Source organism: Capricornis sumatraensis, chromosome 3 (assembly GCF_032405125.1).
Source record: "Capricornis sumatraensis isolate serow.1 chromosome 3, serow.2, whole genome shotgun sequence".
Classification (NCBI taxonomy): Eukaryota; Metazoa; Chordata; class Mammalia; order Artiodactyla; family Bovidae; genus Capricornis; species Capricornis sumatraensis.
Window position 1 is genome coordinate 152,041,906 of NC_091071.1, and position 13,095 is coordinate 152,055,000.

At 41.4% G+C, this 13,095-nt stretch overlaps 1 pseudogene; it reads right to left on the minus strand.

Moving 5' to 3' along the window:
• Nucleotides 1–6,115: 6,115 nt before the first annotated feature.
• The window catches only part of LOC138076333 (UBX domain-containing protein 2B-like), a 7,869-nt pseudogene continuing 889 nt past the window's right edge, over nucleotides 6,116–13,095 (minus strand).

Consider the following 13,095-nt stretch of genomic DNA (forward strand, 5'->3'; position numbering starts at 1 on the left):
CCAGATGCGCAAGTGACACCACTTGGCCTCGCAGGAGCGAGTCTGCTTACAGAAGTCCCGGGTTGGATCTTGGTGGCCTGACTGTCTTGATTAGGGTCATGTGCTCCTCCAGGAAAAGCAGGAACAGAACAAGCTGACAATTCAGAGCATGAGGCCCACCCCTGGAGTCCAGAGCCTGAAGCCTGAGGTGAAGTTATTCCCTGCTTCCCCTCAGCAGGGTGCAGTTACCACACAAGGCGGAGGGGGTAGATGCTGAGAGAAAGCACTGTTGGTTTTCCTTCCCAATTCTCAAATCTAGCCCTTTCCCTCTCTCTACATGAACACCATTTTGCCATTTAAGGGGCAGTTCTTTTTTTTTTAATTGAAGTATAAGTGATTTACAGTATTGTGTTAGTTTCAGGCGTACAGCAAAGTGATTCAGTTATGTATGTATTATATTTTTTTCAGATAATTTTTCATTATAGGTTATTTCAAGGTATTGAATATAGCTCCCTGTGTTATGTAGTAAATCCTTATCGCTTATCTAATTTATGTATATAGTAGTTTATATCTGTTAATCCCATACTCCTAATTTATCTCCTGCTTTTCCCTCTGGTAACCATAAGTTTGTTTTCTGTGTCTATGAGTCTGTGTCTGCTTTGTATGTAGATTAATTTGCACTGTTTTTTTTTTAGATTTCACATATAAGTGATATAATATTCATTTTTCTCTGACTTACTTTATTTAGTATGATATTCTCTAAGTCCAACCATGTTGCAGCAAATGGCATATTTCATTCTTTTTTATCACTAATATTCCATTTTATATATTTATATATACACACTACATCTTAAGGGCTTCCCAGGTGGTTCAGTGGTAGAAGAACCTGCCAGCTAATGCAGCAGACGAAAGAGACTCGGGTTCAATCCTTATTTCCTGGAGGAGGGCATGGCAACCTGCTCCAGTATTCTTGCTGGAAAATCCCAGGGACAGAGGAGCCTGGCAGGCTACAGTCCATGGGATCACAAAGAGTCAGACATGAATGAAGCAACTTAGCACACAATACATCTTAAACCAATCACCTGTTGATGGGCACTTGGGTTGTTTCCATGTCTTGGCTATTGTAAATAGTGCTGCTATGAACATTGGGTAGATGTATCTTTTAGAATAGGGGCTTCCCTGGTGGCTCAGATGGTAAAGCATCTGCCTGCAATCTTTTAGAATTAAGAGTTTTTGTCTTTTCTGGACATATGCACAGGAGTGAGATTGCTGGACCATATGATAACTCTATTTTTAGTTTTAAAAGGACCGCCCATAGCGTTTTCCACAGTGGCTGCACCAGTTTACATTCTAAAGGGCCATTCTTGATTGGGCAGCTCAGCAGCCTCCTTACTCTAAGCAGTCACTCTCTACCTTTCCAGTCCATGTCCCACCTAGTGCCCAGGGGTAACTTCTTTGATGATTTTATCCCTTAGGTGACTTAAAAACTTGTCTATACAAAGTTCAACCTGCTTCGTGTGGTGTAATAGCCCTTTCCAATAGATCTTATACCTGTCACTGCAGCCTTGGAGTGACACAGCCATGAGCTAAGGGATGCCAGCAGGTGCCACAGGTTGGGAGAAGCTGAGAATAGATTCTCTCCCGAAGCCTCTGAGAGAGCCTGTGATGTGTTACTTTACCTAGCAAAGTGGCCTTTGCAGATGTGATTAAGGCTACTACAGACCCTAAGATGGGGGAGATAACTGTGGATTATCCTGTGAGCCCAATCTAATCACATGAGTCCTTAAAAACAGAGACTTTTCTGGCTGTTGTCAGAGAGATGTGATGATAGGATAGAGTCAGAGATACGCAACGTTGCTAGCTTTTAAGGTAGAAGAAGGGGGCCAAATGTCAAGGAGCAGAGATAGCTTCTAAGAAGCTGGAAAGGCCAGGAACTGATTTTTCCCTTCAAGCCTCCTGAAAGGAAAGCAGCACTGCTGTCACCTTGATTTTAGCTCAGGGAGACCCATATCAGACTTCTAACCTAAGGAATTGTAGGGTGATTAATTTGTGTTCTTTTAAGCCACCAAACTTGTGATGCTCTGTTATGGCAGTTAACAGAAGACAAACCAGAAATAGTGACCAAAGATGAAGTGGCGTCTGGGAAGAAGAAAAAGCTTTTCTCTGCTTCCTGATGTAGTCTGTCTCATCCAGGAAATACTTGGCTCCAGCAGAATTTTGAATATTTATGTGGATCATTCTTTAGATTCAGTATGTTTGATGAATAATACATTCCTGAATTTCTACACTAGTTTTGTCTTGGAGTAGAATATATTCCGGGTTGAAAAGTTAGAATGAAAGTGAAGAAGTGAAAGTTGCTCAGTCATGTCCGACTCTTTGCGACCCCATGGACTATACAGTCCATGGAGTTCTCCAGGTCAGAATACTGGAGTGGGTAGCCCTTCCCTTCTCCAGGGATCTTCCCAACCCAGGGATCGAACCCAGGTCTCTCACATTGCAGGTGGATTCTTTACCTGCTGAGCCACCAGGGAAGCCCAATATATATGTGTGTCCCCTAGAAAAATGTGTTCAATGAATAAATGAGTGTGATCAAGACAGGCTCTGAAAGGGACTGTAATTATTCAATTTTCAAGGGCTGTTTAGGGACTTTCTTGGTGGTCCAGTGGTAAAGAATTGCCTTCTAATGCAGGGGATGTAGGTTCGATCTTTAGTTGGGGAACTAAGATCCCACATTGTGCGGAGCAACAAAGCCTGTGTGCTGTAACTAGAGAGCCCGCACACCACGAAGAGCCCATGAGCCACAACAAAACCCTGCACAGCCATAAATAACTAAATAGAATGTTGCTTAACACATCTTTCCAAGGATTACTGACCTTAATATTTTGTGTTTCTAGTTTATGATGGTCATGGCTTTACACGTAAAAATGCCAAGCTGTATTTTTTTGATCTTGGTAATATATAGTTAAATCAATAAGTTAAAGGATGCATAATATCTTAATAGGAGAAATAATTATTGAATGATCAAACTAGTTCAAATCAGAATATAAATATTTTTAGTATATATCACAAAAAACTTGTTTTGACAAAAAGATTTCTTAATGGCTATTGGTCAAAACATTATAGAGAGACTTCAATGCAAATTCTACCAAATGATTTATCAAAAGGGGTTTTGTTCATTTTTTGCCCCTGCAAACAAATATTGTTACATTAACAGTGAGCTTGTAACAAACTGGTTTGCCTGGATGTTTAAAAATTTCAACATAAACCAGCCCTGCAAACTGGAATATATTTATCTCAAGACCTCTTCCTGGTCCAAATGTATCTATACTAAGGCTGGAAGATAGAATAACAATAAAACCAAAATGCATCTGGAAAGTAATAAAAATAATTTGATTGCTTTTATGCTGGAAGTATTTTTCTTACTAATACAGCACACCATCATTCTGATCTGCTACTGCTTGGATAGGAATAATATTATTTTAGTTGCTGGAGTACCAAGGCATGAAGAATTATCTGTTTCTTGTTGACTCTCTGGAAATGAAGGCCAAGAATAAGTAAAAAGTTGCAAATTCAGGACAGAGTGTACAATAAAGTCTGGAACATCTGGTGTAATGTTGAATCTTTGTATCAAATGAATCTCATTGGCTAACTTGATTGGAATTTTTGTCATTGGCACTGAATTTTTAAGAGGAACAACTGCATTAAGTACTGACTTCTTTTCTGGGGGGAAGGGGTATTAATGATTTCAGGAGTAAGGCTTCCAAGTAGGCTTCCAAGTTTTTGCTTTATCTCCTAAAAGCCTTGAATCTTATTCTAGGTTATATGCATTACTGATCTTGATACTCCTCTATACCCAAGTTCACGTGGCCACTCTGAACCAGTTGCAGAAGCTCCAGAGGAATTTCTTTTGAAATCTTCTGGCAGCAATGCCAGTTTTTACAGATGGCTAATAAACACACAAAAAGATGTTAAACATCACTCATTATTAGAGAAATGCAAATCAAAACCACAATGAGGTATCACCCTCCCTTACACGGGTCAGAACGCCATCATCAAAAAAATCTACAAACAATAAATGCTGGAGAGGGTATGGAGAAAAGGGAATCCTCCTGTCTGTTGCTGGGAATGTAAATTGATACAGCCCTTTGGAGTATAATATGGAGATTTCTAAAAAAAACTAGGAATAAAACTACCAGATGACCCTGCAATCCCATTATTTGGCATATACAATGAGAAAACCATAATCGAAAAAGACACAGGTATCCCAATGTTCATCGCAGCACTATTTACAACATCTAGGACAGGTACCACACAATTGCACTCATCTCACACGCTAGTAAAATAATACTCAAAATTCTCCAAGCCAAGCTTTAGCAATATGTGAACCGTGAACTTCCAGATGTTCAAGCTGGTTTTAGAAAAGGCAGAGGAACCAGAGATCAAATTGCCAACATCTGCTGGATCATGGAAAAAACAAGAGAGTTCTAGAAAAACATCTATTTCTGCTTTATTGACTATGCCAAAGCCTTTGACTGTGTGGATCACAATACACTGTGGAAAATTCTGAAAGAGATGGGAATACCAGACCACCTGACCTGCCTCTTGAGAAATCTGTATGCAAGTCAGGAAGCAACAGTTAGAACTGGACATGGAAAAACAGACTGGTTCCAAATAGGAAATGGAGTCCGTCAAGGCTGTATATTGTCACCTTGCTTATTTAACTTATATGCAGAGTACATCATGAGAAACTGGGCTGGAAGAAGCACAAGCTGGAATCAAGATTGCTGGGAGAAATATCAATCACCTCAGATATGCAGATGACACCACCCTTACGGCAGAAAGTGAAGAGGAACTAAAAAGCCTCTTGATGAAGGTGAAAGAGGAGAGTGAAATAGTTGGCTTAAAGCTCAACATTCAGAAAACGAAGATCATGGCATCTGGTCCCATCACTTCATGGGAAATAGATGGGGAAACAGTGGAAACAGTGTCAGACTTAATTTTTTGGGGCTTCAAAATCACTGCAGATGGTGATTGCAGCCATGAAATTAAAAGACGCTTACTCCTTGGAAGAAAAGTTATGACCAACCTAGACAGCATATTCAAAAGCAGAGACATTACTTTGTAGTCAAGGCTATGGTTTTTCCTGTGGTCATGTATGGATGTGAGAGTTGGACTGTGAAGAAAGCTGACCGCCGAAGAATTGATTCTTTTGAACTGTGGTGTTGGAGAAGACTCTTGAGAGTCCCTTGGACTGCAAGGAGATCCAACCAGTCCATTCTAAAGGAGATCAGTCCTGGGTGTTCATTGGAAGGAATGATGCTAAAGCTGAAACTCCAGTACTTTGGCCACCTCATGTGAAGAGTTGACTCATTGGAAAAGACTCTGATGCTGGGAGGGATTGGGGGCAGGAGGAAAAGGGAACGATAGAGGATGAGATGGCTGGAATCACTGACTCGATGGAGATGGGTCTGAGTGAACTCCGGGAGTTGGTGATGGACAGGGAGGCCTGGGTGCTGTGATTCATGGGGTTGCAAAGAGTCAGACACGACTGAGTGACTGAACTCAACTGAGGACGGGTAAGCTGCCTAGATGCCCATCAACAGATGAAGGGATAAGAAGTTGTGGTATATATATACAATGGAATATTACTCAGTCATAAAAAGGAACACAGTTGAGTCAGTTCTAATGAGGTGGATGAACATAGAGCCCATTATTCAGAGTGAAGCAAGTCAGAAAGAAAAATACAAATATCGTATATTAAAGCATATACACGGAATCTAGAAAGATGGTACTGATTAACCTATTTGCAGGGCAGCAATGGAGATGCAGACATAGAGAACAGGCTTGAGGGCACATTGTGGGAAGGAGAGGGTGGGACGAACAGAGAGAGTAGCATCGAAACATGTACATTACCATATGAAAAATTATATACCCAGTGGAAATTTGCTGTATGACACAAGGAGCTCAAATCTGGTGCTCTGAGACAATCTAGAGGGGTAGGATGGGGTTGGAGGTGGGAAGGAGGTTCAAGAGGGAGGGGATATATGCTGATGTACGACGGAAACCAACACAGTATTGTAAAGCAATTATCAGTCAATTAAAAATAAATGAATAAAATAATGCCAGTTTAAAGGATTTATAATATTAGTTGCTGAATTTCAGGCATACATGCAAAGACAGTTACCTTCTCGTAACGGACTTCAGAAATTGAACATTTGTTGGGTCATTGTAAGGACTCAATTCTCCATCAAATAAATTGAAGCTGCTGCTTCACAGTTTAAGCAGAATCTAACATCTGGCTGCTGATTTTCTCCATTGATGTATTCAGATCACTTACAAAAGAATGACCCAATCTCTATCCTCCACCTATAGATGACTTAGATTTCTCATGACCCAAAGCTCCTGAGGCTTCACTCAGCGGGGCAGTCCCATGTTCCCTTGCCTCTTTAGCTTGTTCACAATTTTCGCAGTAGAAAGTTGAATTATATGTAATCCCCTGTATCCATGTTCACTTGAATAGAACCATAATGATGAAATGATGTGGTGATGGAATGACGTGGTCATCAGCTCCTTAAGTGAATGTTTTCCCCAGTAGTGGGGAAAAGTCTGTGGGCTCTTAAAAACTAACTTTAGGTCTATCAGATTTGGAAGATTTGCATTTCACTTTGTCTTTATACTGTTCTGCTAATTTATTTCTTGATAAATCATCGCTTTGGTTGTTTTCAGGTTTCCTGGCAAGATCTTCATACTTTTATTAAATTCTGCAAATCCTGTGCTTGTGTGGGCCACAGCTCTGAAGACTTCCTTTCCTACTCTTTGGCAAGGTGCTGCCTTCACTATCTGCCACCAGCTCCTGGCTTCTTATCCTTTTAATGTTTCTCCCCACACCCTTCCCCCCACCCCCATTTTGTCCTACTCTTTAGTTTGAGAGGGCTTCCCTGACAGCTCAGTTGGTAAAGAATCCACCTGCAATGCAGGAGACCCTGGTTTGATTCCTGGGTTGGGAAGTTCTTTAGTTTGAATAAATTTACTGAAGTCTTTGCTGACCATTGCTTTTTGCCTTTTTCTTGGGCTCATTTTTCTTAGTATTGACCTACCTTCTTTTATTATTTATTTCAGAGTAAGTCTGTAGGTGATAAACCTTCTGAGTCCTTTGCAACAGAAAAATTCTTTTTATTCTTGCACTTGAATGGTGACGGTTGGGCTGTGGGTATAACTCTAGAGTCAAAGATTTTTTCCTCTGAATTTTGAAAAATTCTCTCTGCTTCTTGTATCCTGGTTTTCAATGAGACTTAATGCTCATATGATTCTCATATTTTTGTACTTCATTTATTTTCCTCCCCCCATCGGAAATTTTCAAGATTTCCTCCTTACCACGCATCTGAAATTGTGTCACACTAAATCTCATGTTAATTTGTAAGAGGGATCCTAATTGGCCTTTGATGGGACCTTTCAAACTGAAGATTCATGTTTATTTTTTTTTCTTCATTTCTAGGATATTTTGTTCCTCTGTGTATAATTTGTTTTCATATTCTTTCTATTTTCTCCTTCAGAGCCTTATTATTAGCTGATGTTGAAAGTGTTAGATCAATCCTCTGGGTATCTTAGTTAAAAAAAAATACTTTGTATATTTGGTTTGAGCTATGTGCTGAAAAAACACGTATTTGCTCAATTCTTCTGGTCACACATGTATCCTTTACCTGGGCTTACTCTGATCACTCTTTTGAGGATTTTTGTTGCTTCATAATCATGTTCAATTTTTCAGTTGATAAAAGTCAGTGTGATATCTTCTTCCACCCAAGAATATTATAATTCTTCTAAAACTCTTGTTTTTGCTCTATGATTTATTTCACGGCATGAAAGTTCCTCTATGCACTGCTGTCTCTTTTAAGATGCTTTCTCCCAATGTTTGGTGATTATTAGTTGGAGGCTCCTCCTTTACCTCAGATTCCTGTATGACTGTACACTCTTTAGCAAAAGGGGTATGAGATAATGCCATGGTATACATCATCATCTTGTCAGTTACTGTGGGCAGGGGGATATACTCAGAGGTAGGATTGTTTGGGGAGAAGGCAATGGCACCCCACTCCAGTACTCTTGCCTGGGGAATCCCATGGACAGAGGAGCCTGGTAGGCTGCAGTCCATGGGGTCACTAAGAGTCGGACACGGCTGAGCGACTTCACTTGGACTTTTCACTTTCATGCATTGGAGAAGGAAATGGCAACCCACTCCAGTGTTCTTGCCTGGAGAATCCCAGGGATGGGGGAGCCTGGTGGGCTGCCGTCTCTGGGGTCGCACAGAGTCGGACACGACCGAAGCGACTTAGCAGCAACAGCAGCAGGAGGATGTTTTGGCAGCTCATCTTCCACAATCAGGTGCTCCCTTTTTCTCCTTTATGTCAGCAGCCACCAAGAACACTGTCCTTTTTCTCCATCTGATGATCTTATATCCATCCAATGCTCCTGCCTGAAGGCATATACTCCTGCTGGAATTTCGTGGCCCCAGGAGACAAGAAGGGAGAGCAGGTGTGGAGTGGCTGACAGGCTGCAGCATGCTGAATAATCAGTGCTCTGTTGATGACTCCTGAGGCCGGGAGCTCCCAGGATCTGCCCTCTCTGGGCATGGCATGCTCTTGCCGCTGTTTTCAGCTCCTGCGGCAGTCGACTGTTATGCACATTTGGGACTGTGATCTTCTTGTCTGTCCAGTTTCCATTTGCCATCCTTCTTTCAGGGACTCCTCATGGTTTCTGGCCCACTAAGGGCCCTCCTTGTTATCCAGGGTGATTATGAATTTATTTACCTATTTGTATATGTTTTCTGTTATTTCTAACTATCTGGGATGAGAGGGAGAGACTGCAGCAGGAATTCAGTTTCCCATATCACTATTTCCCATATCATTATCTCTACTATAACATGCATCACGCATGTGATAGGCAACATAATGCCCCCCCCCCCCCCAAAGAAGTCTATGTCTTAATTCCCAGAATCTGGGCAAATGTTACATGTACACACTAATAAATTTACACAATGTTATATGTCAAATTTATTCAATTAAAAATGTTACATTATATGCCAAGGGAGAATTAAAAGATTGTAGATGGCACTGAAGTTGTAAATCAACTGACCACAGAATAAGATTATTTTGGAGCACCCAGGTGAGTCCAGTGCAATCACAATGATCCTTTTTAAATGGAGAAGAGGGAATCAGAAGGGTCAGTGTCAAGAGTGATGTGATGTGAAAAAGACTCAGTCATTGCTGGCTGCGAAGATGGAAGGGGGCTGCCTGCCAGGGATGCAGGCAACTGGAAAAGATGAGAAAACAGATTTTCCCCTGGAACCTCCAGAAAGTAACAAAGCCTCGAGGACACTTTAATTTTTAGCCCAGTGAGATCCATTTTGGACTCCTGATCTTCACAGTTATAAGCTAATAAATGTGATGATTTGAGCAACTGTTTGGTGTCATTTATTACAGAAATGATAGGAAGCACATACAATGTTGAGATGTGATTGCTGGATTCTGTCTTCCAAGACACTGCCGGCTCTTGAGAACAAGAGCCGCACTGTTGTCATCTATATCTACCCGCAATGCAGCACAAAATCTGGCACATAGTCAGGGCTCAGTAAATACTGATCGAATGAATGAAAGAGTGCTCTAAGTTTGAGGTTCTACAGAAGCTCTGAGATTCCAAAGCAGGCTCTGCCTTTCCCCTTCCCTCGGTCCTGGAGACCCTAAGCTCTCTGATCTCACTTGTCTTTGTTTCACTTTGCAGGTTTTTATTGCTATTCTATTTGCAGCTTCTTCCCTTGCTGTGTACCATTTCTTTCCTCTCTCCAGCCTTGCATGTAGGCAGAACTGAGATGGCAGACACTTGTCACATATGTACCTGTCTTTGTCAACAGGACTTGTATGGGTTATGCCTGAAACAGTGACTTTTTGTCTGCTTTCTTCTCTTCTCCATAGCTGCCTCTTCTCTCATCTCTTATCAGGCTTTTGCTGTTTTCCCATGAGCTTGAACAGTGAATGTAGTTCTCATACCATCTTTTCCTTTTTGTGTTCTGAATAAAATCCAAGGTCAATCTTTTTATAGTCCTTCTTAGCCCTCTTTTCAGATGATTCCATGGGCTGCTGGATAGATAATGAAAATAATTAAAGGCACTATCAGGTGACCTCAGGTTTACTATAAAGCCACTCAGGGAATCCCTCAGTGTACTTTGTGCAGAACTGCAATTCCTCCTGGGCTGGGTGAGCATGGCTGCTGCTGGGTCACTGAAACATTATTTTGCAGCTTCTCAGCCAGCTGTTTGTTCTCAGGCTTTTGCTGATTTTGCATTGAACTTGGCTTCTGCCTTTCCAGCTTTCCCCCTGTGCACCTAACATTCAGTCTCTCCTGTAACCAGGCAGGATGGGCTTGCTTAGTTGCGGTCCAACACAGAGTTCTCAAGCCAGATCTCCTCCAATACTGCTGATTTGTCCCATATGTTTGACTGTGGTGACTTGGTCAGTTTCTGGACCAATCTTTTGTGGCTCAGTCTGGGAGCAGAGCCAAGAGACATGATATGTGGTTCTAACATAGACTGCCTCTGACCACTGAATTCTGGGGCTGTGGGTGCCAGGCACACAGACTAACTAGTACAAACTCTTTTACCAAAATCTACTTTTGGAGATTAATATTTGCACCTCTTCATTCCCTTCCATATTCCCCCAACCCTCGGCTTTCCACTCCACGAAGATACCTCGTTGACAAAAGAAAGCATCCAATTTCACCCTTTCTACCCACAATGCAATTTCAAGTGTGAAATTTTCATTACGAAGGAATCCTTAGGTTTCGGTCATCTGATCTGCTGCAGGAGGCTGTTGCACCAGAGTGGTGAGGTCCAGGTCAGAGACGACGAGGCTCACGTCCTAAAGATGAACTATTACTTCTGTTCCCCCATGGGCAACAGTCCAGGGGATTGCATGCTCCAAGGCTGCAGAAACAAACAAGCACTGGACCAGGATGCTGAGGTTTACATTCTCTGGTGGCTGATTTTGTCATTCTTGTATGAAGGTACCTTTCCTTCCTTCTCCTTCCTTGCTGCCTAAGCTAGTCACCAGCACAACTTCCTTTACCCCTTTAGTAACAAGCATTTTGTGGATGCTACCCCAGGGAACTTGAGGTATCAGGGAAGCTAGCAGTGAAAGCTGCTTATAGCTCACTTTCCTCCTCACACAATAATATGGAGATGAAACCTGATGCACATTTCTGATTTTAGGTGGAGTGTGATTCCTGTGGCATAAAACTCAGAAGGGTGTTTGTAAATTAAGAGCATGTCATAGCATTTCTTTGAGAAATGTAATTTCATTCATGATAATATGGAAAAGTCCCTGATGCCGGGAAAGATTGAGAGCAAAAGAATGGGGCCACAGAAGATGAGATGGTTAGAAGGCATCACTGACTCAATGCAAACTCAGGAAGGTAATGAAGTACAGGGAAGCCTGGTATGCTGCAGCTTTTGGGGGTGCAAAGAGTCAGACATGACTTATCAACTGAACAATATGCAATTATGCAGTAGCAAGGCCTGTATATTATTTTCTAAGGATAATTTTTTTGAAATGACATTGCATGTTTTTAAAATTAAGATAATAATTCTTTAAGAGGTGAATTTGAACTTCAAACTTTAAAGAGTCCTTAGAGTTAATTTTTAATACAATGTTTAGCTTTTTGATCCTCCTGGAATTTAATTTGTGTGATATAAGGTTAGGAACTTAAGTTTTTTTCAGATGGAAAGCTAGTTGTTCCAAAACTATGGAACAATTCACTTTTTTATACCGTTAAAGTCAACTGGAGAGGAAATGGCAACCCACTCCAGGATTCATGCCTGGAGAATCCCATGGACAGAGGAGCCTGGCAGGCTACAGTCCATGGGGTGGCAAGTTGGTAATGACTTAGTGACTAAAAAGAGAGAGTAAAAAAAAAAATTGCCATGTAATCTTAGTTGTTTCTGTTGATATTTGTCTATCTCTTTGTCAGTATCATGCTGCTTTGGTTACTGTGGCTTCATAGGTCACTCTGCTATCTGGTAGGGCATGGCCCCTCTAAGTGCCTCTTGTTCTATTTTCTCCTCAAAGTTTCTTGGCAGTGCTCATTTGTTTAGTCTTCCAGAGGAATTTTAGAATCAACTTGTCGAGTTCCAATAAAATTGACAGCAGTATAATATTGAATCTTTTCATTAGAACATGTTATCTTTTCAATTACTTAGGTCATTTCTAATGTCCTTGAAATTCTTTGGTTTTCTTCATACAGATATTGCATATTTCTCAAAATATAGGTGTATGCCGTCTTTTTTTTTCTGTTATGGTAAAAGGGTAATTTTTTTCCCTTTAAGACTTTAAGTTTTGCAAAGGTTTTGTCTTAGTCCAGGTCCTTATGGCAGCACTTTACACTCTTAACTTAGAGGGAAAAAAATGGAGTCGGGTGGGGTGGGGAGAATTCATTGGAAGGTGGCCAAGGCCTCCCCTCCAGGCAAGGGCAGAAAGGGGAATGGGCCTCACAGAGGGCTGGGAAAAAAAAAGCTGCTTAGTCTCTTGTTGCTGCTTCTCTCAGGAGCTATTTTCTTCTTCCAGTTAAGCTTTCTTTGCTGCTCTTTGCTCCCACTTTTACATTCAAGAGGATGGAAAACAAATCTGGTGGGGGGTGGGGTGGGGGGCTAGGGAACTTGGGGGCAGGGTGGTGGCTACCCATATGAATGGTGAAAAACTCTGTGGGCTGGAGAGGCACCCCTGAAATTGATTTCAAAGCACTGCAATGTCAGAAACATCAAAACAATCGGTCTCTCCTTGTCTGAAAAGGTTAAAATTAGCAGTAGCCCTATGGGAGAACCCACTCCCTAGTTCCAGCCACTCCCTAGTTCCAGGCCCTTGATAAACAGGGACTGACAATCATCACCTTTATGGGATTAATAATCAACAAAAATATATTAAGGTCCCACTGTTACTTTATATTTGTATACTGCTTTGCTGTTCATGATGTGCTTCCTCTTAGTCTGTTTCACTTCTTTTAGGCTCTGGGTTCAAGTCACATATAGTATGCCGTAGTCACAAAGTTGTGTGCTTTAGAGGCATAAGTTGCCATTTC